A 20,298-nucleotide genomic window follows, 5' to 3' on the forward strand; every position below is an offset into this window, starting at 1 on the left:
CAACCCCTTCAAAACATCCCTTTCCAAAAAAGAGCGAGATAGAGTGAGAAAAGCGGGGGGTGAGAGGTCCCGCTTTGCGTGGGAAGGTTGTAAAAGATGTCAACAGCAGTTGCATTACCAGCGCCAGGCACAGAGACTGGGTTCAAAACATTTTCCCCCAATTTCCCAAATCCACCACCCACTCTCTCTCGCTCTGTTTTTGTCCGCGTTCTACACAACAACAGCAAACGTCAAAAAGGGCGCTCTCTCGTGAAATGTCACGCGTGAGGGTGTGTTCGCTCTCACTGTTCAGCACACTTGGCGCGCGAGGGAATGAGTATGAAGATGAGAGAGCTTGCGCTCTCAAACTTGGTAAAATCGTGCGTGAGAGGGAAATGGGTTGTGATTTTTCTCACGGAGGAGGAATAGGGAAGTCAACGTGAGAGAGAGTTGTTGGTCACGGTTTGTAATGTCGCTGTCACCTGCCTGCTAGGATCGTTGAATAGTGAAGTGATTAGGGAATCTTAGTGAGTTTTAAGTGTTATCTTGGATCAGTGTGCCAGTGTTGTTCAAGAGGTTCGAGTTACACTGTGCGAAATCGCAACCCAGCTTCCCCAACAATGTAGCATCGATTCCGAGCTTCATGAATATTGCAGAGCTTGTTATGCATGGTTATGGTGTGCAAACGGCGCGGTAGGGACAACATTCCGGCAGGGGTTTTCCACGGGGGATCAGCTGAAGGATTTTCCGCTCTCGGAAGAGAGGATTTTTCTCGGTGTATTGGTGAAACTTGGTGCGCGTTCGGCGCCGAAGGCGAATTTCGCGACGGTGCAGTACTAGAGTTCGGTCTGGTGTCCTGTTCGAGGACTTTGCTGCACGGGGACCGTCCCGAGTCAGATCAGTCGTGCCGCTCGAGCCGTACGAGTCGTGGTTCCGTTTTTTGGGGGAGTTCCGACCGCCGTTTTCGCGCCGGTTGTGTTTTGGGAGTGTGTTTATCGACGTTTTCCCTGAGGTAGTCTTTCGGGTCTTTTCCGGGGTGGAATTTTAACTATTTGGAGCTACTTTCGAGAGGGTGGTGTTGGTGGAAAATCGGTACGGGTTTCCAAACCCTCGAGAGGGGAAAAGTGTTGGAGCTTTTAGCGAAGATCTGGATTAGCTGAAGAGCTCGGTAGTGTTTTTATTAGTGCAGACAACCGGTCCGAAGAGAAAGAATTTCCTGGAAATTAAGATTCTACCGAGGGTTTAGAGTGTAAAGAGGGCCCAAATTGAGTGTTCTCTCCGGAAAAGTTGACCTCCGGCGTCGTAGACGCACAGAGGACGTGAAAAGCGAAAATGGAAATTATTTCAACGGGGCCAAAGTGCTTTCCATCAATCATCGTGGTCGGCGTCTGACGTCAGTGTCTTGGGATATTGTTGGGGCAGGTTCTCCCGTGTGGCGAACTCGTGCAGGTCGTCGGCGTTAAAAGGAAGCAGTATTTCGAGGAAATTTTCGTCCGGAATCTCAAGTGGTCGTTAGATTAAAAGTAAACACTCGAGAAAGCACACAAAAAAGGGTGTGTAGAAGCTGTTCAGTGTTTTGGCTGCTCTTCCGTGAGATTAATTGTGTTCAGGACTTGAGCACGGTACGGCAAGAATAATTACAAGTGGTGTGGACGTGCCCTAGGTCTCCCTCTCCAGCTGTTTGTCATCAAAGTGACGAAGAACCAGCACGGATTACAAGTCGTGAATAATTTAGCTGCATTACCACGTGCCAACTTTTTCGAGTGTCACTACAGTGTCGTCAGCGTCCCCCCGCCGCCTGGAGGGCATCAAATTAATCATAAAATTATTGGCCCTCCGAGGGTCGTTTCGGCGGCAGACGCAGAAAAAAGATTCGCGGATAAAGCATTTTCCCGACCTCGTGTGAAAGCAAAACATTATTCAACGGTGGGAAATTTTGGTGACAGAAAAAAAGCGAGAGAGAGGGAGAAAAGAAGGAAAAATCCCACTCCCTCGCAGCTTGCAGCAGCAACTATAGTCGTGTGACCCACTGAGAGGATAAAAAGAGGAAAATTTATGTGCATCAAATATTTATCCCGTTTTTTTTCGGAGGCGCCCCACAACCCGTGGAAAAGCATGCTATCAATTTCAATTGGAGGCTCCCGAGCCCGTGTGAAAAATTAGAATTTGAAATTTGTCAGTGCTTTTTTTCGGCAGTGCCCGAAACGAAGAGAGTGTTGTTGCTGTGTTTTTGTTGGCTCGGAGCAAGGGGAAATTTAGTGAAAAAACCATAAATTGTGATTTGAAAACGGGTTTTCGAGCCGTATATCTTTGCGGGGGTGTTTTCTGGTTTGTGGCCAAAATCGCAATAGTTTGGTAGGGAGAGAGAGAGAGAGAGAGGAAAAAAGAGATATATTAAAGCGTACTTGAAATTCATCGCAGATTTATTTGTGGAATATATTTGGCGTGAATTGGACACATCGGATCATCGAAAACTGGATAACGCGGGAAAACAGGTAGGTTTGGGATCTTTGATTCATGAAATTGATAAAATATATGAGGCTCGAATAATTTGTGTGTTTTCAAACTGGATGAAAGTTATTGTTGTTAGACAGCAGAGCTGATTGCTGGTTTCCTTTACTTTTATATGGTTCGGTGTCATGCCCATCAAAACTTAAAACATCTGGTCAAATAAACAAAGAAAAGTACAGCTGAAGAGGCGATATCTCATTACAGGGTTGGCAAGTTTAGTATGTTTATTTATAATTCAATATGTAGAAATTGGTGTCGATAGATTTTTAAATTAAAATTCACAACACAAGGCCTCCAAGAGTATAATAAAGAGATGATAATCCATAACAATTATTCCAATTTTTCAACAATCATGGCTCTTCGGATATGTTTCAAGATTTTGAAACTAATATTCATTGGGACCGTAGTGTAGGGGTAAGCTTGGTTGCCGAGTTCCCAAAATCGTGAACAAGCGTTCATGAAAATGGGAACCACGAACAAAGCTTTCAAATTTCATGGTACGTTTTTCAAAATCGTACCATGGGATTTGAACACTTTGTTCGAGGTTCCCATTTTCATGAACGCTTGTTCACAATTTTGGGAACTCTTTTTCTCCGTGCAGGAGGTCCCGGTGGCATTTTTCGAGACGAGATTTGTCTGACCACGCCTTCCGTCGGACGGGGAAGTAAATGTTGGCCCCGGAATAACCCGATAGCTCAGTCCAGGTGTAGGAGTCGTCTCCCTGGGTCCTGCCTCGGTGGAGTCGCCTGTAGGCAGTTGGACTCACAATCCAAAGGTCAGTTCGAATCCCGGGGTGGATGGAAGCTAAGGTGTAAAAAGAGGTTTGCAATTGCCTCAACAATCAAGCCTTCGAACACCTAGTTTCGAGTAGGAATCTCGCAATCGAGTTTCTGGGCAACGGCCATACCCGCCTGACCGGGTTTGGGGAAGTAGCGATCAATAAAGTATCATGTCCACGTTTGAACGTTCAAAAATTCCGAGCTAAGTGTGACAACTGGCCAAAGGGATTTCAGGCCAGAACGTGTTTGACACACGTTCAGGCCCGACTACCGCAAAAATTTGTAATTATTACTCGGGACCTTGGCAACCAAAATCAACCAAACTTCGGGACAATGCACATAATGGTCAACCAAACAAAACGTGTTTGGCTCTATTTTTCGTTTATTCAAGGCCAGACATTAAAACGCGTTTTTTCGGAACGTCAAAAAGCGACAAACGACAAGATAACACAACATCGTCAATTTGATACATTGATCATTTCGCAAAAATGCATTTAGTTTAAAATCAGTCCAGACTCGATTATCCGAAGGCCTTGTCAAAAGTTCACTTCGGATAATTGAATAATAAACATTTTTTTAGTCGTCTTTTTTGTTTTGCTGTCGAGCTCAAGTATAGCCCCTAAACTACTTTAAAGTGATTTAGTTATTTTAAATCTAAAATGGTGGTGATGAAATATTAAAATAATGCATTTTGTAATACAATAATCAACTGTTTAGATTTGATTAAAAAGGGTTGGTTGCAGAACTTGAATTGGACGTAATAAAAATTAAAAAAAAAATTTCAAAGCCTTCATCCAGCCAAAATTGATAAAGACGAATCAGTTCAGTTAAACAAAATCTAGAACAAACTGAATCCTGCGCATCGAGTCGTCGCATAAAGCTATCGTTGCTGTTCAATCCTTACCACGTAGATACCGTTTTGGAAAATTGTCCTTTGCTGAAAATTGCCGCTACAAAAAATAAAACTTTTTTTTTATGGAACGTGGATAATCTCAATATCCCGCACTCTTGAAGTGTCCGCGTGGTTTATGAATGGCCTTCTAGAGAATTTAATATTAAGGTCATACTTTTATTTAAAAAAATCCCTAAATAACAATTGAGTTTATATCTAGGTTATCATTCAGGAAAATTGATTTTTCGGATAAGTAAACATTCGGGTTTATGTAAATTAGAGAAAACGACAGTTCGGTAAAATGGCGATTCAGGTAAATGACATTCGGGGATATGGAATTTTCGGGAAAATGATTTTCGGGAATGTGGAATTTTTGGGAAAATGATTTTCGGGGAAGTGGCACTTTCGGGGAAATGATTTTCGGGGATGTGGAATTTTCGGGGAAATGGTTTTCGGAGATGTGGAATTTTCGGGGAAATGATTTTCGGGGATATGGGATTCGGGAAAGTGGGATTCGGGGATAAGGGATAAAACCCGTTTTGATACGTTTTACTCTAAGTTACTCGGATGTGAATGTATTCAATTTTTCTACAAATCATATAATATTGCGTAAGGTTTCATACGCCTATTCGTTCCTCGTTCAGATTTTTTAGATTATGTTACTAATTATGTTAACGTTATGCCTTGTCTGTTTTAGATAAAACAACTGTCCCAATTTTCGTTAATCGTCCTAAGTTAGTGACACTGAAGGCTCTTAATTCAAACATCCAAGCAGTAAATTAAAACGCTGGAATTCATTTGTTTTTATTCCTAATAAAATCATAACTCGAAGCGAAAATGCATAACTTTAGCTCAGATTTCCAGAAAGAAAATGACAATCTGTATTATCCAGATTTGCAACAAAAAAAAAAACATTCTTCTTTTGTGTAAGATGACATTTACAAAAGACGTTGCATTTTAGACTGGGAATTCAAAGATTTGTACTGCTGAGAGAAATAGTAAGAGCTGGGTTTTACTAGCTTCTGCTTTCAATTGATCACCACGATTGATGAAGAAATGCTATGTTTTTTGCTAAAACTTAAATCCTTATCTGGCACTTTCTTTTAAACTTTAATGCTTACAATAAATCAAGTTTTTTTTTGAGAATTACGTGTTTGTGTATTATCCTTTGAAGAGAATTTAGGTTTCCACATGAGCTGTGCTTGAAATGTTGAAATGAATCTTTAAATAATGTCCTTGAGTTTTGGGAATGTTTGTTTTTTAATGTTATTTATTTATTTGTTAGTTTATTAGTAGACTTAATCGGTCGTTGCTTAATTTCTAAGTAAAAGGAACATACTAATATTAGTATTCAGTCTGCAAAGACAGCGTTAGGGCGTCCAATTTTCTCGGGTTTTGAATTTCCCGGGAAACGGGAAAAATATTTTTTGAATCCCGGGAATTCCCGGGATCCTGAGAAATTTTTGCAGCAGTCATAAAATCTATGTTTTCATTATATTTGTTACGTTTTTCTAGCTTAAATCATAGAATTAGCTCAAACTCAAACAATCTGAACAAGGACAGCAGTCTTTACATAAAAAAATTGTTCTTCGATGTGCTTTGGAATTTAATTGAACCAGAATTTTGAATATATTTATTTAATTTTTTTATTTATATAAAATAATATTTATATAATACAAAAGCTTATACAATTTCATTGAATGGGTTTGAAAAACAAGAAATTAAATTATACCAGACAACGTAACACTTCCCGAGCAGACGGAAATAACTTGTGAATAACATTTTTTGATATTTGAAAATACTAGGCCAATAACATTTTATGTTATTATAAAGATAACAAGATTTGTTATTCGCCGTTATGAATTTTTTGTTATTGAATTGTTATTGTAATATCAGACTAACAACATTTTTGGTTATTCTTAGAACAAATCTTTGTTATTATTTTTTGTTATTTTAACAACTAATCCGATCATCCCAATAATAGTGGGAGGTATTTTCCATAACAAAATATGTTGTTCCAAAGTTGTTTTGGCTTTCAACCAATATCAGACCAATAACAATTTTTGTTATAATAACATAAACTGTTATTAAACCCTTATGCAAAAATTGATTTTTCAAGAAGATTCCATAACATTTTCTGTTATTTTAACAGTATTTGGTATTGAAATGGCATGAATTTTGTTATTACCGTCTGCCCGGGGATAAGTTCAGAATTTTTGTTTTATATTTAAAAACATATTTTAAAAAATTTCTTTAAGTCACTACCAACCAACTACCAACTGGGGATAATCGGACTGCAGTCTATTCAAATTATTCGCTCAGGAGATTTTAGAGCAATAAATTTGGAAATCGGTGTACTAATTGTTTTGATCTGTTCCTGTTGCAATTTAAATCAATCAAAACAATCAGAACATTATTCAAAAACAAATAAGCTTAAACTGCTGTCTTAATTCGTAACTTTTGTCCTGATCTGCTCCAGATTCCGGTTTATGATGAAAAAGTTAAGTCTTTTTTTTAATAAATAAAATTTAGTAGAAAATATCTAAGGCGCAAAGCATTTTGAGGATCTGTAAACAAAAGTTTGAACAATTATCTCTGCCAAATTAATGCTGTTATATGCCGAATGCAAATTTTAATGCTTTAAAATGCTTATAGATTACTAATTTCCGTAACCAAATCTGAATTTCTAGACCAAAATTTAGATATGTTTTCAATTCCGAGAATTCCCGGGACAAAATATGAAAAATCCCGGGATTTTTGTCCCGGGAATTCCCGGGATGGACGCACTAGACAATCACGCCGTCTTTGATTAAAGTCCGAAAGATTGTTAAATGAATGTTTTTTTTGTGAGAAAACTCGTCTTGTTATACATTTTTAGATAAGTAATTAAAAAAACATTTCCAATGAGCCTAAAAAATGAGGGATTCGATAATCCTATCAAAAGTTATAAGCACTCAAGTGTTATTTATACACTTTTTGAGGCTGGATCTCAACTATTTTAACCCGTATAGGCCTACGAAAACGTAGTTTGGATTTATCATGCGTCCCATCGTTGGATGCGTAATAGCCTGTTTGACCAAAATATGATTTTTTTTTGGCTTCTCCCTGGCGGTTTTATGTAGCTTCGTTTAAAATAATTTTTACAATATTTTTTGTACAAGCTGTTTAGAATTGGAGGTGGGCAAAATCGTTTTTTTTTTAGTCGCTCTTTTACGCTCGCTCAATATATTGAGGGGCTTTTTTGAACGGCTCTTTTGCTCTTTTCCAAAAAATAAAATGAAGCCGAAAAATTTCAATAAAATTTGTAACAGTCTTATAAAGTAAAAACAAAACCAATAAAAACGAAAAGATTCGCTTGAAAACAATTGGTCTTGGCGGGCTCTTTGTCAAGATTTATACTCGAACCAACATTTTCGAATAAGTAAATAGGGAGAGCACAGAAACATAAATCTAGAGTTTTGTTGGAAGTTGCTGTTAATTTTACGAAATTACGTTAATTATCGCTAAAATTCTAAAAATGCTGATATTTTATTTGATATTTTAAATTAGCTTGTTGTTCAATAAAATGTTTTTTTTTTATTTAGAAAATCAATAACATTTGGAGTAATTTTAGAGTCTTCCAATGTATCTTGATGAGAATGTTGCAAAAGACCTCCCAACAAAATATGTCGAGTCAGCTCTCCAAATTTTGGGAAATAGCTTTTTTTAAACTATCCGTTTTTTAAACAAAATGTCTTAAAAAAGTACACCGTGGGACAATTTTGACAAATTTTGCATTAATTATAAGCATTGACATATTTGAAATGACATGTATAACCTTAATCACCGATATAAGTTTAAAACTCAATCCATCTTGGAACCGTTCTTTCAAAAGATCGGAGTATCAAAAGGAACCATGGCTCTTTTTTGTGAGCTACGGTTCATTCGCTCTTTTCGGTGAATCAGCTCTTTGAGCGGCTCGCGTTATTTAAGCCCACCTCTTTTTAGAATAGTACCCTACACGTGTCGATAGTATTTGGTAATAATATTCCTCTTCCTTGTAAAGTTATTGAAATCATCATTAATCAACTATTGCCAACCTGGAAGTCAATGATTGCTTTACAAAATTATATAAATTTTGAGACACATTTGGTAAAATCGTGAAATTTATCTAAATACAGATCATTTAAGAGTGATGATCAATTTTATTTGAAAATAATTGACGGCTTGAATATTGAACAGTCGCATTTTATAGCTTACCAGTCTTAAGAAAACTGAAGTTTTTTTTATGGTTGTCAAATATATTTAAATGAAAAAATATCGAAAATGCTGTTTAGATGTAATTGGTAATAAGAATGATTATTTAATTAAACTTAAACTTAATTCTTCTATCAAATTATGTTATAGTTCTGGAAAAGGATACTAAATGTTATCAAGTAAAGATTTGGAAAAGGGTAAAAAACAACAGAAACTCGCTGTTTCAAACTCGCTTTCAATACGTTTTTGTGATTGGGTACAAAGAACATGTTTTTTGTAATTGTCGAATAAACCAAATATGTTTTGTTGTTTGAACAATCGTGCTCAAACACAAAATATTTTATCGATTCATCTTTGTGGTTAACTTTACTGTTGGAAGTAATCACCCCGACATTCTCCAGGATGTTTCCGAAATTATTGCTGCGCTAGGGTTTAGATTAGATTAGATTAGGTCAAATAAACCAAATTTTCATCTTTCTCTGAGTGTTTTTGAAACCGCCTTGAGTCAGAGGTCCTCATCCCAAGGGGTGACAATGGGTCAGATGAAACAAAAAATATGCTCAAATACAAATATTGGATCAATTTCGTCATCCATTAGTGAATCCTGTTCGTGGGAATCGTATTCACAATTTACAATGTTGAATATACAGTAGGGTGTCCAGAAAAAATACTCCACAAGCGGAAAACTGTTTATTGGGTTATTTTTATGCTTAAAGCATCTGTGCAAATTTTGAGCGAAATTGGTTGAGATTAACCCATGGATACTCGAACATAAAGCTGGTGAAAAAAAAAGTTTTTTCATACAAAAATGACTTTTTCAAACCGCTAATAACTTTTCAGTATTAAGTTTTACAGCTTTAGTATGTTCTACAAAGTTGTAGAGCATTAATATTTCAATGAAAATCTCACCTTTGAGATGGAAGTAGCGCACCGTGCAGAAAAAAAACCGTAAGAAAATTGGGTTTTCCATACATTTTTTCGATTTTTACCATGCAAACTTCACCTTCGCGTATCAATGGGTAAATGTTGACCGATTTTGCTCATTTTTGCCCAGAGTCCTAAAATAGCTCAAGAAACAATATTCAGCTTGTAGAGCTATTTGGTATTTTGAGAGCATTTTTTATATTAAATTTTAAAAGTTGTACCAAAATTGAAAAATGCTGTTTTAATTTAGCTTCAGCTATGTTTTGTAATGCCTCAGAGAAAGATACGAAATCTTTAGCATAACCAAGCTCAAGCTTACCACCCTAGGCTAATTAATTCGCTATTTTTATGAGCCGCTAGACACAGGTAGTCTGCATTGCTGGTTGTCACTGGTTGCCGCTCAGCACCCCCCAAAAAAAGTGGAACAAAATCACCAGGATTAGATGTGAATAAGACATTAGCGTAGACGAACACGCTGTCCGGGCTGTGGAGGGTGGAACTTCGATGAATTATGGAAAGCTGGGCGGGAGGGGGAAAAATTCCTTCTACTTGTTGTTGGTTTATACGCTGGAAGAAAGAAACTCGTAATGGGGGAGTTGGGGGAGGTTCCCCCGTGGGAATAAGAATGGGACCCGATTCGGGGGGTGGAATTTATTATTAATTCCATTCTAGAGAGAGTGAGCAAAAGAACGAAAATAGGTCGTAAAGTAGAATTCATTCGGTCTTAAGCAGCTGTTATTAAATGCGATGTTAATGCTGGGAATTTGGAGCTGAGTTGTGTTTTTTCTCTGTTTGCTTATTGTAATCCAGTGCCCTGTTGATTCCGTGATAGATTCGTTTCTGGAAAGAAACGGAGAAGATTTGGTGAGGCATTACATAGTGTGGAGTTGTGGGTATTAATTATTTAGCGTCTACAGGGTTATGTTTCGAGGGTTAATAGAACAGGTTGGAATTAATTATAGAGGTTTTCAGCAAGTTTAAACACGTCAGCAGAAGTAATGCATGCAAAATTCGCTTTTTCCAGCGTTGATTTCACAATAAAAAATTCATTCTAGGGCGGTAGAAGTCAAACCATTTCCTCGCAGTTCAAAAGTGGAGCTCAGGTGTGTGCGTTTGTACATTTTATCATGTGTGTGTGTGGGGGTGGGGGATGGACAGGAAGATGGGTTGAGTACAATTTTCTAATCAATAAACACCGCACGTTCCGGGCATGTACTTCACGTACTACAAACTACCACTTTCATGCCGCTTCTGCCTCACTTGTCTGTGTTTTTTTTTACGATTTTCCACCATGGGGTTCATTACCTTCCACCCTCTACCTCTTTTTCAACGTCTTTGGGGATTGTGAGGGTGGGGGGAATGGAACGTGTACCGCATCATGATACAATATCAGGTGCGGTCGATGTCACTTTGATACTCTCGCAGTGTCGTAACGGAAAACAACAACACCTCTACCGGTGAGCGGATGGGCCTTTTTTACCACTTGGAGAGTCGAGTCGCATAAAAAGGCCTCATCTAAAGCCTCCCCCTCTAACACTATGTTTTAGTGCCGGGTTTGGCTTCGGGGGGGAAAATGGGGAAAAGATAATCCCAACGGCATACAGAAGTTCCCAGCTCATGGATTGTTTTTGGGTTTTGAGAGGAAAAAAAAAATGTCTACAATTTCCACCTTGGGGGTTTTCTTTGTGTGCATTTTTTTGCTGGAAAATGTGTAACGTTGAAGTCATTATTTTGATGTTTGATATCAGTCAGTCAACAGCCGGCTTATTAAGTTGGAGCACGTTAAGGAGATTTTCTCCTGGGTCATGACAATATTTTTTTATGTGTATTATGAAGCTTTTCGTTGTTTCACTTTATCACTTCTGGTGGTTGTTATAAGGCGATAATGGAACTGTTGTTTTTATTATTACAGAATGCCTCAAACTCCTACGAGAAACCCAATATTTCCATCAAACCCCTTTCTCCCCTACACCTAATCATAGTCGATGCACCCTTTGCATGGATTGGCAGACTAATGCCACACAAAGTCGTCGTCGTCCCCTCGATTCGAACTCACTCACACGCAAAGTGCCATGGACTCTCGTTCATCAAAAATTTTCCGGCTGGAAAAGTCCTGATGGCAGCGGAAAACCCGCATATTGATGCGGTGGGTGAATTCTACCCCATCCCCCTCCCTCCTCTTTTCATTTTCTAGTTCAGTTCGATTTTGCCTACGCTGCTGCTGCTGTTGCAGGAATACACCTAATACAACATATTGGAGTGGTGTGTTTTGAGCCAACAAAGGATTATCATAAACACGTAATAATTTTAGACAAACCCGCAGAGGTTTGTGTTTTTACAAGCCGGCGTGTGTGTGAAAAAAGTGCCACAAAATAAAGGCTTTGTGGGGTGGGGTCTTGTGGGAGGAGCGTTGTTTTTCGGGTCTCATTTGGTTGTTCCATTATTGTTCACGAATTCTTTGCGAATTTTGTTTGCAATAATGCTCTTGTCAGTCAATGATTAAACATAAATAACGCAATAAAATGTTATGGTAAATTTGGTAAAATTAAATAACCGTAAGCATAAGCATAGGTGAGAACTGGTAAAATTAAAAATCTCAAATTAAAAATATTTGTGTTATTGAGTGAAGAAAAATTTACCCTGATCCGTAATGGAAAATGTAAGTCCAATACTGAGCAGTTCTCTACGAAATCGGTCTTTTATGCCTTTCTTACTAAAGAAAGGTATAGGTTTTACTTTATGGCTTCCGAATTTTAATCGGAAAATCGCAAAAAAACACACTGTATCGATTTTTGACGCTCTATCAATTCATTTTGACAGAACTCGTCTATCTTCAACTCTCAAATTTTGAGAAAATAAATTCCGTGGAGATCGAGTGATGTTCGTGTCTGGTAAAATTTTGCCAAATTTTGTATCGCGTCGTTCTCAGCTCCCCTGAATCCGATTTTGATTCTTCTGAATGCAGATGAAAGCTAGTGTGCTGAACCTGGGCGAGATGCCGCTCAAATTTCGAAATATCAATCTGTTTTCGGATGTGAGCAATTCTCTGAGATTTCAGTCATTCGATTTTTTTTTGTATTTTTTAATCCGGCTGAAACTTTTTTGGTGCCTTCGGTATGCCCAAAGAAGCCATTTTGCATCATTAGTTTGTCCATATAATTTTCCATATAAATTTGGCAGCTGTCCATACAAAAATGATGTATGAAAATTCAAAAATCTGTATCTTTTGAAGGAATTTTTTGATCGATTTGGTGTCTTCGGCAAAGTTGTAGGTATGGATACGGACTACACTGGAAAAAAATGGTACACGGTAAAAAAAATTGGTGATTTTTTTATTTAACTTTTTATCACTAAAACTTGATTTGCAAAAAAATACTATTTTTGATTTTTTTATTTTTTGATATGTTTTAGAGGACATAAAAAGCCAACTTTTCAGAAATTTCCAGGTTGTGCAAAAAATCATTGACCGAGTTATGATTTTTTTTAATTAATACTGATTTTTTCAAAAAATCGAAATTTTGGTCGCAAAAATTTTTCAACTTCATTTTTAGATGTAAAATTGAATTTGCAATCAAAAAGTACATTTGTGAAATTTTGATAAAGTGCACTGTTTTCAAGTTATAGCCATTTTTATGTAACCTTTTTCAAAATAGTCGCAGTTTTTCATTTTTTTAAATTAGTGCACATGTTTGCCCACTCCTGAAAAAAATATTTTTGAAAAGCTGAGAAAATTCTCTATATTTTGCTTCTTCGGACTTTGTTGATACGAACTTTAGTTGCTGAGATATTGCAATGCAAAGGTTTAAAAACAGGAAAATTGATTTTTTCTAAGTCTCACCCAAACAACCCACCATTTTTTATTGTCGATATCTCAGCAAGTAATGGTCCGATTTTCAATGTTATATTATGAAACAGTTGTGAAATTTTCCGATCTTTTCGAAAACAATATTTTCAAAATTTTCAAATCAAGACTAACACTTCAAAAAGGAAAAACATTCAATATTTCACCCTTTTAAAATGTTAGTCTTGGCTTAAAATTTTTGAAAATATTATTTTCGAAAAGATCGGAAAATTTCACAAATGTTTCATATTTCAACTTTGCAGAAGACACCAAATCGATCAAAAAATTTCTTCAAAAGATACAGGTTTTTGAATTTTCATACATCATTTTTGTATGGACAGCTGCCAAATTTCTATGGAAAATTATATGGACAAACTAATGATGCAAAATGGCTTCTTTGGGCATACCGAAGGCACCAAAAAGTTTCAGCCGGATTAAAAAATACAAAAATTAAAATTGAAGAAAAAAGACCGATTTCGTAGAGAATTGCTCATATATGATTTGGCTCGACTCATACTCGTTTGTAGTAGCTTGTCTACCGATGTTTCCTTCAACATGTAAGATATCGTAGCTTTTCGGTTTCTTATGCCCTGTCCGTTTTTGCATAACTGTCCAATGTTTATGCAAAAACTTTTGTGACATAGGACATTCATCCGGCTACAATCAATTTGTTTCCCGTGTGATCCTAAAATCGCCTTTAAGTAGGCTTCATTTTGTCGTGATTACGTAAGTTTATTTAACAAATAGGAGCTTTCTAAGCTTTTCATCGTTTATATCGTTTTCAAAGTTTTCAATGCTCGCGCTACCAATGGCTTTCTACCTAAGGTATCGCGATTGAGTGTGTAGTGGTGTGGTTGTAAAAATAGCTATCTCTGACCCTCTCACTTTCTTAGAAACTGAATGCCAAGCTAATGAATACAATGCCCTTGGATTAATCTCATCAATTAGTTTAATGGGCCTTTCAGAACCAATTTTAAGCCGATTATGGCACAGAAAAAACCAAAAACATGAAAAATATATCCTTCCAAATTGGTTGAAACCAACCAACTCAATACACAACGTGTGTAATCACTCAACGGAAAATGTCCGTCGCTGGAGGCTGTTGAGGCAGCCCCAAAAATTGCAGTTGGGGGTGGGAGGATGGGCATAACAAAATTTTGCTTTACGAGCAAAATATAATTGAGACTAAAAGTCCTAATAAGATTATGCAAATGGGACTATCGCCCTGGCAACCACCTTCGGAGGCATCTGGGACGGCATCACCATGTGTACGATGTGTGCGATGCTGTCGGAAAGTTTGACCATCATCGTCCGAGGAACCATCGTTAGAAGCTTAAAACAAGAGCTTTTTTAAATGTACAGTAAAAAATTGTTGAAAATAACGTTGATATTTTTTTGGTTTATTTTAATAAATTCACCTCTTAATTTGCACAACCCATGGAGGAATTTGGTCAAACTATTCTAAAATTTGTTTGTGTGGTTCGGTTCATCATCGTGATTGGTAGGATAACATGATTTTGGGAATGCCCTCTGGTCAAAGGATGAAGAGGGATTAGCACAAATATTTAAGTCCCCTCCACCTTAATCTATCGACTATAAACGAGCTGTTGTGGATGGGCCGGTGGTGGGGTGAAAATTTGATTGGATATCAATAATGGCCCCCCATTCCAGAGCTTCAGCCAAAAACAGCCCCTTCTTGATAAGCTTTTCCCCCCAGCCAAGCCCAAATTGAGCCGAGTACAATTTAATTAATCTCCAAGCAATGTGGATTCTACGCTTGAGCGGCACTGTTTAGGGGGCGATTCGGGCCCCTTGGAAAACTCGATTAGATTTATGCGCCAGTTATTGACATTGAAATATCAGGCTGGTCGTGAAAATTGGACACTCAACTGACGACCCTTCCGGCAGTTTGGTTTGAGGTGGAGGGGAGGAGCAGGCCAAAGTGATTCAATTTTCGAGCCCGTTGCCATTTTACTCTAATTAGTATGTGCTACACTTTGATTGGATTGTTTTGAATAATTGGCGCCGGTTTTGGAGTGGCAGCGGGACGAATTGCTTGCTTTCAATTTGTTCGATTCGTTCATTTGAGAATGTATACAGTCAGAATACAAATTGAATATTTTAAAATTTGAATTGATGGAAAAACACTTTCCAGAAAACAGACTGATCCGTCATGATTGAACGATTCTTTTATCCACGTTGATAGACTCAATCGATGGAAAAAAGTCAGTTTGTTTGATGTTCAGCAAGGCACATAAAATTCAATAACTGTCCAGTTCCATCAGCCGAATGTGTTGATTTTGACAACTAACACCGATATGGTGGGCAATGTTTGTTTGCTGTTTGGGGATTTGAAAAAAAAATAAAAAATGCAGGCACATGGAACTGAAAATGTTTGCGTTTGTTGATTCATAAAATGTGTATTCTATTCAAATATAGAGCAATTCCATGCCAAATTGGGAATCAGTTGTAGCCGGCCCTTTCCAATATTAATGAATGAATGACATATTATTCTAGGCTTATATAAGCCATTTTTGTGTATACTAAAAATACGCAGGGACCCGTGGTGTAGGGCTAAGCGTAATTGCCTCTCACCCAATCGGCCTGGGTTCGACCCAGACGCTCGCGGTGGCATTTTTCGAGACGAGATTCCTGTCAGACGGGGATTAAATGTTGGCACCGGTCTAACCTAGAGATTAGGTCGTTAGCTCAATCCAGGTGAAGGAGTTGTCTCCATGGGTCCTGTCTCGATGTAGTCAGCGTAGGCAGTTGGACTCACAATCCAAAGATTGTCAATGTCGGATACCTCGATTCAATCTCGCAATCAAAAACGCCAAGTCAATGTGTTGGAGCGAACAATTTATTTTATTTTTCAAAGTACAAAATATTCGAAAATTGATTGTGAGAATCGATTCTCCAGATAATTTTACGTTAATGTCTCCATATTGACGATTTGTCATTGTGAAAAAAAATCACCGGAAAGCTGAGTCTGCGATCAGTAGAGAAGCGAGTCAAACGTGCGTCCCTCACAAACCAAAAAAGTGCTAAAAAGTGCAAAAAATGCCTCACGGCAAGAAAAAGAGGCGGTCCTCACCAGCAGGATCGGCAGATTTGAAGAAGCTAAAGAATGCCGAAGCGCTACCTGCAAAGCCAGGCAGTTTGAGCAAAGACGCTCAAAAATTGTCTGGAAACCAGTCCCTGTGGACGTGAGCGAGAAGGAAGAATTTGAACGACTAGAAAAGTTGCCACCCATTTTTGTGAAAACATTGTCATCGGATTCTGTGCGAAAGTGGCTGACCGGGTTTATAAAATCTGCTGCTTTACGAGCTTCCATTCGCTTGTGTGCTGATGGACTCAAAATTCTGCTACCTACCAGAAAGGATTACAACTACGTTCAGGATTTCCTGAACAACACAAAGATTGAATACTACAGCCATGACGATCCAGGTAAACGCCCCATGAAACAGGTCCTCCGAGGCCTGTACGACATGGATGTGAGTGTGCTGAAAGAAGAGCTGAAAACTCTTAAGTTGAACATGATCGAAGTCTTCAAGATGACTAGACACAGCAAGGACATCAAGTATCGAGATCAACTGTACCTGGTTCATCTCGAGAAAGGATCGACAACGCCGTCTGAGCTGAAAGCAGTTCGGGCAATTTTCAACATCATCGTGGCTTGGGAACGTTATCGTCCAGTGCACCGTGACGTGACGCAATGTTCAAACTGCTTGCAGTTTGGGCATGGTGGAAGGAACTGTTTCATCAAGAGTCGTTGTGCAACCTGCGGAGGTGAGCACAAAACACAAGCTTGCGAAACAATCAACGAGAACATCGAAGCGAAATGCTTCAATTGCGGCGGCGACCATTCGACCAAGAATCGAAGCTGCCCAAAGCGTGCTGAGTTTGTAAAAATTCGGCAGCAAGCGACGACGAGGCACCAACCAAATCTTCGCAGAACACCACCAACTTTCACGGACGTGGATTTTCCTGCTATGGCGTCGCCAAGAGCGGGATCTGTTCGAGTGGTTCCAAATCTGCAGCCATTGCCGTTGAATCAGCGGCAAAAAGTTGCAGAGAATACAACACCTTCTGGCTTCAGTCAACAACCGAGGGAAAACCAACCAGCATCAACGGATGAAGGCAGCAGTGACCTGTTTTCCCCACAAGAACTTCTGAACATTTTCATCGAGATGACAACAACACTGCGTGGTTGCAAAACTCGTGCAGAACAAGTAAGAACGCTTGGAGGATTTATCTTCAAATACAGTTCGTAGTTTACTCGTTCTATTGATTTTGAATAATTCAAAAAAAAATTATTTTAGTTTTAAGTTAGGATTAGTTGTTATAGTGATTTTTTTTTCTTTTTTACCCAAATGTATTCGATTCAATGCAAAAATGTAAAACAATTTGAAGTAAATAAATGAATGTGAACAGCTAATAAGAAAACGAAAAATATAACAAAAAAAAATGAAATGTAATTATTATAAGAAAGTTCAATAAAGACATATTTGATTTCAAATTATCACCGGAAAACTCGTTCAATTTCCCACTAGTTTGCCTTTGACCGCATTTCAATTTAACTCTTTTTTTGTTATGCAAGTTATGTCCTTGTAGTAGCTAGTACCACTAAACAAACTACACTGAAAAAAATATCATGTTTTTAGTTATAAGCCAGTTCACACAAAAACGGAATAAGTTGCCCCGACCCCTCTTTGAAAAACTTAGTGAAACTTTGTCTTAAAGTGTAACTTTTCCCCCTGATCACGATTCCGAGTTCAATTTTTGATCGTTTGGAAATTGGGGTCAAGGGGACTTTTATGTAAAATTTGACGCCCGATTTGAATAGGATTCCGAGAAAAACATATTTCTCATCGTAAAAAAATCTAAAATAGTTTCAAAAATTAAGCCATTTTTCGTTACTCATCTGTAAAAAATTAGAACATGTAATTTTAAAGGAAATTTAATGTACTTTACGAATTTGCAATAACCCAGAAGGGTCATTTTGCATTTAGAACTATATGTTCAGTTTAAAATTTCGTGTTTTTTGTAACTTAACAGTGCCCTAAAGTGTCTACGTGGTTTATGGATGATCCCTAACTTGTAATGGTTACAAGCAAACATTAACACTGTTGCTTATTTTTAATTAAAATTCGCAAATCACTTAAGATTTTCTAAACTTTTACTCATTAGAAATTGAATTTGTAGCTGGATTATTTATACTTTAAGAGTATCAAAATAATGCTATGCAGCGATTTTACGTCAAACAGGAAGTATTAAAGCAATTGTTTGACCACCCTATTTCTGATTGGAGCACTCTTATTGTCATACAAAAAAAAAAAAAAAAAAAAAAATACTGGTCTTATTATTTTTACCAAGAAACTTTCATGTCGAACTCGAGCCAATTTGGAGCAATTTTGATTAGGATACTTCCTTTTTTAGGTGGAATTGCTGGTTTATCCATATTTTCGTATTTGATGCAAACAATAACAATTTTATTATAATAAACAATAATAACATTTAATTTGTTTTCAAAAATAATTATATTATAATTGATTTTATACATTGATATTGAATTTTGGTCATTCTGAAAAGTTAATTTAGATTTCAACATTTACAACGTATATTTTTCAAGAACATGAAAAAATTTCACACATGTTTCATTTAAAAAAACTTGAACATTGGACAATTTATTTCTGAGATGAGACATAAAAAACTTAAATTTTCTTGTTTCTTTTTTTTTATTCGTTGCATTTCAGCAACCAGAGGTCCTAGCTTTAATGTCTCTTGGGCAATTTTATTCGAAATTTTCTGAAAATTTCGAAAAAATATTTTCAGGAATTGATAACCATTCACACTAAAAAAACGAAAAATAGGAATTTTTCAGTAAAAATTAAAAAAAAACATAAAAAACATAAAGAAACATTTAATTTTTTACTAAAAATAAAAAATAAATTTTAAAAATTGACAATTTGTCTGCCAAAGGTTCCTCCATTATTCTATGGCTCTAAAGTTGCGGGCTTTTGTCCACTAAAATAGCCAGACTAGATGAAGGTCGAGAATCGCTACCCTAAAAAAAATTTCGAAAATTTTGGAAAATTGAATTTTTGGAAAAATATTATTAAAAAATCGGCAATTTTTTATCCATTTTTTGAAAAGTCCTTGTCAATACCTATAACTTTGCCGGAGACATTAATTTTGATAAATATTTGCAGCGGTTTAACGTCTAAATGTTTAAAATAATCCAAAGATAGAAAAAAACATCGAGATTCGCATAATTTTTTAATGGTGACCAGAGGTCTCCATGAAAATCTTCGTAAAATGCTTCAAATTTAATGGATTGTTTGCGGTTGCAAAACTGTGCCCCATGTGTACATTTTCATCTATTCAAAAGCACAAACTAGAAATCCCTCGCAAAAAAAAGAACCTCCCAAAAACGTCACTCTACTCTTCCAGCGTCACAATTTCGCTCAAAAACCGCACTTGAACTGGGATGATCCCTCAGTGTGGTTCAAAAAGAGAAGGAAGAGAGGACTCGTTTTTTTTTCTCGCGCGGTTCTTTCACCATCCAAATTTGATAGTCGATGGAGGTTCGATAGAACAGTGCCTGGTTGGTTGGTTTGGGGAGTTGTTTTATCGGATCTTTTGTCGTTCGGTTTTTTTTTCTCTCTCCAACCGAGTCTTGTGGGTTGCATGAAAGTGTCTATTTTCGGCGCTCTTGTGTACTCCACACTGTGAGATCTTTTTTGTTTGTTTCGTTAGGAGAGAGTGAAGGATTATTTTGCCCCTCGAAAATTGATTGGTTTTTGATGTGGCAGCGTCGTTGCCGATAAAGATAGTAAGGGGTCCAATGTTTGCCTGCATAGTTTCTGTGTTTGATAGTGTTTTAAAACTTTTGTTAGCAAAAAAAAAAAAAAAACATTGGCAGAGTTGTAAAAATATCAAACTTTCAGCTTCTAGCGACAACAATCATCGGGTCTGAAATTTCATATCACAACTTTCACTGCCTTTTTTTCCATCACGAGATTCTCAGCTCCGAGAATAGCGAAGAAAATCGCGACGACAGAAATGAACTCAAATCTCTCAAAATTCATTTTGTGAGTGACTTTAACAGTTTTGCCTAGTTCGACTGCTACATT

The 20,298-nt window shown here is 37.3% G+C and overlaps 1 protein-coding gene across 2 annotated transcripts in view; it reads left to right on the top strand.

Moving 5' to 3' along the window:
• Positions 1-427: 427 nt before the first annotated feature.
• LOC6054058 (kin of IRRE-like protein 1) overlaps positions 428-20,298 on the top strand; it is an 807,298-nt gene continuing 787,427 nt past the window's right edge. For both annotated transcript variants that reach the window (XM_038257417.1, XM_038257418.1), the window contains exon 1: positions 428-2,474. The gene's annotated coding sequence lies outside the window, so the exon portion shown is untranslated. The remainder of the gene's footprint in view (positions 2,475-20,298) is intronic.

This window comes from Culex quinquefasciatus, chromosome 2 (assembly GCF_015732765.1).
Source record: "Culex quinquefasciatus strain JHB chromosome 2, VPISU_Cqui_1.0_pri_paternal, whole genome shotgun sequence".
NCBI lineage: Eukaryota > Metazoa > Arthropoda > Insecta > Diptera > Culicidae > Culex > Culex quinquefasciatus.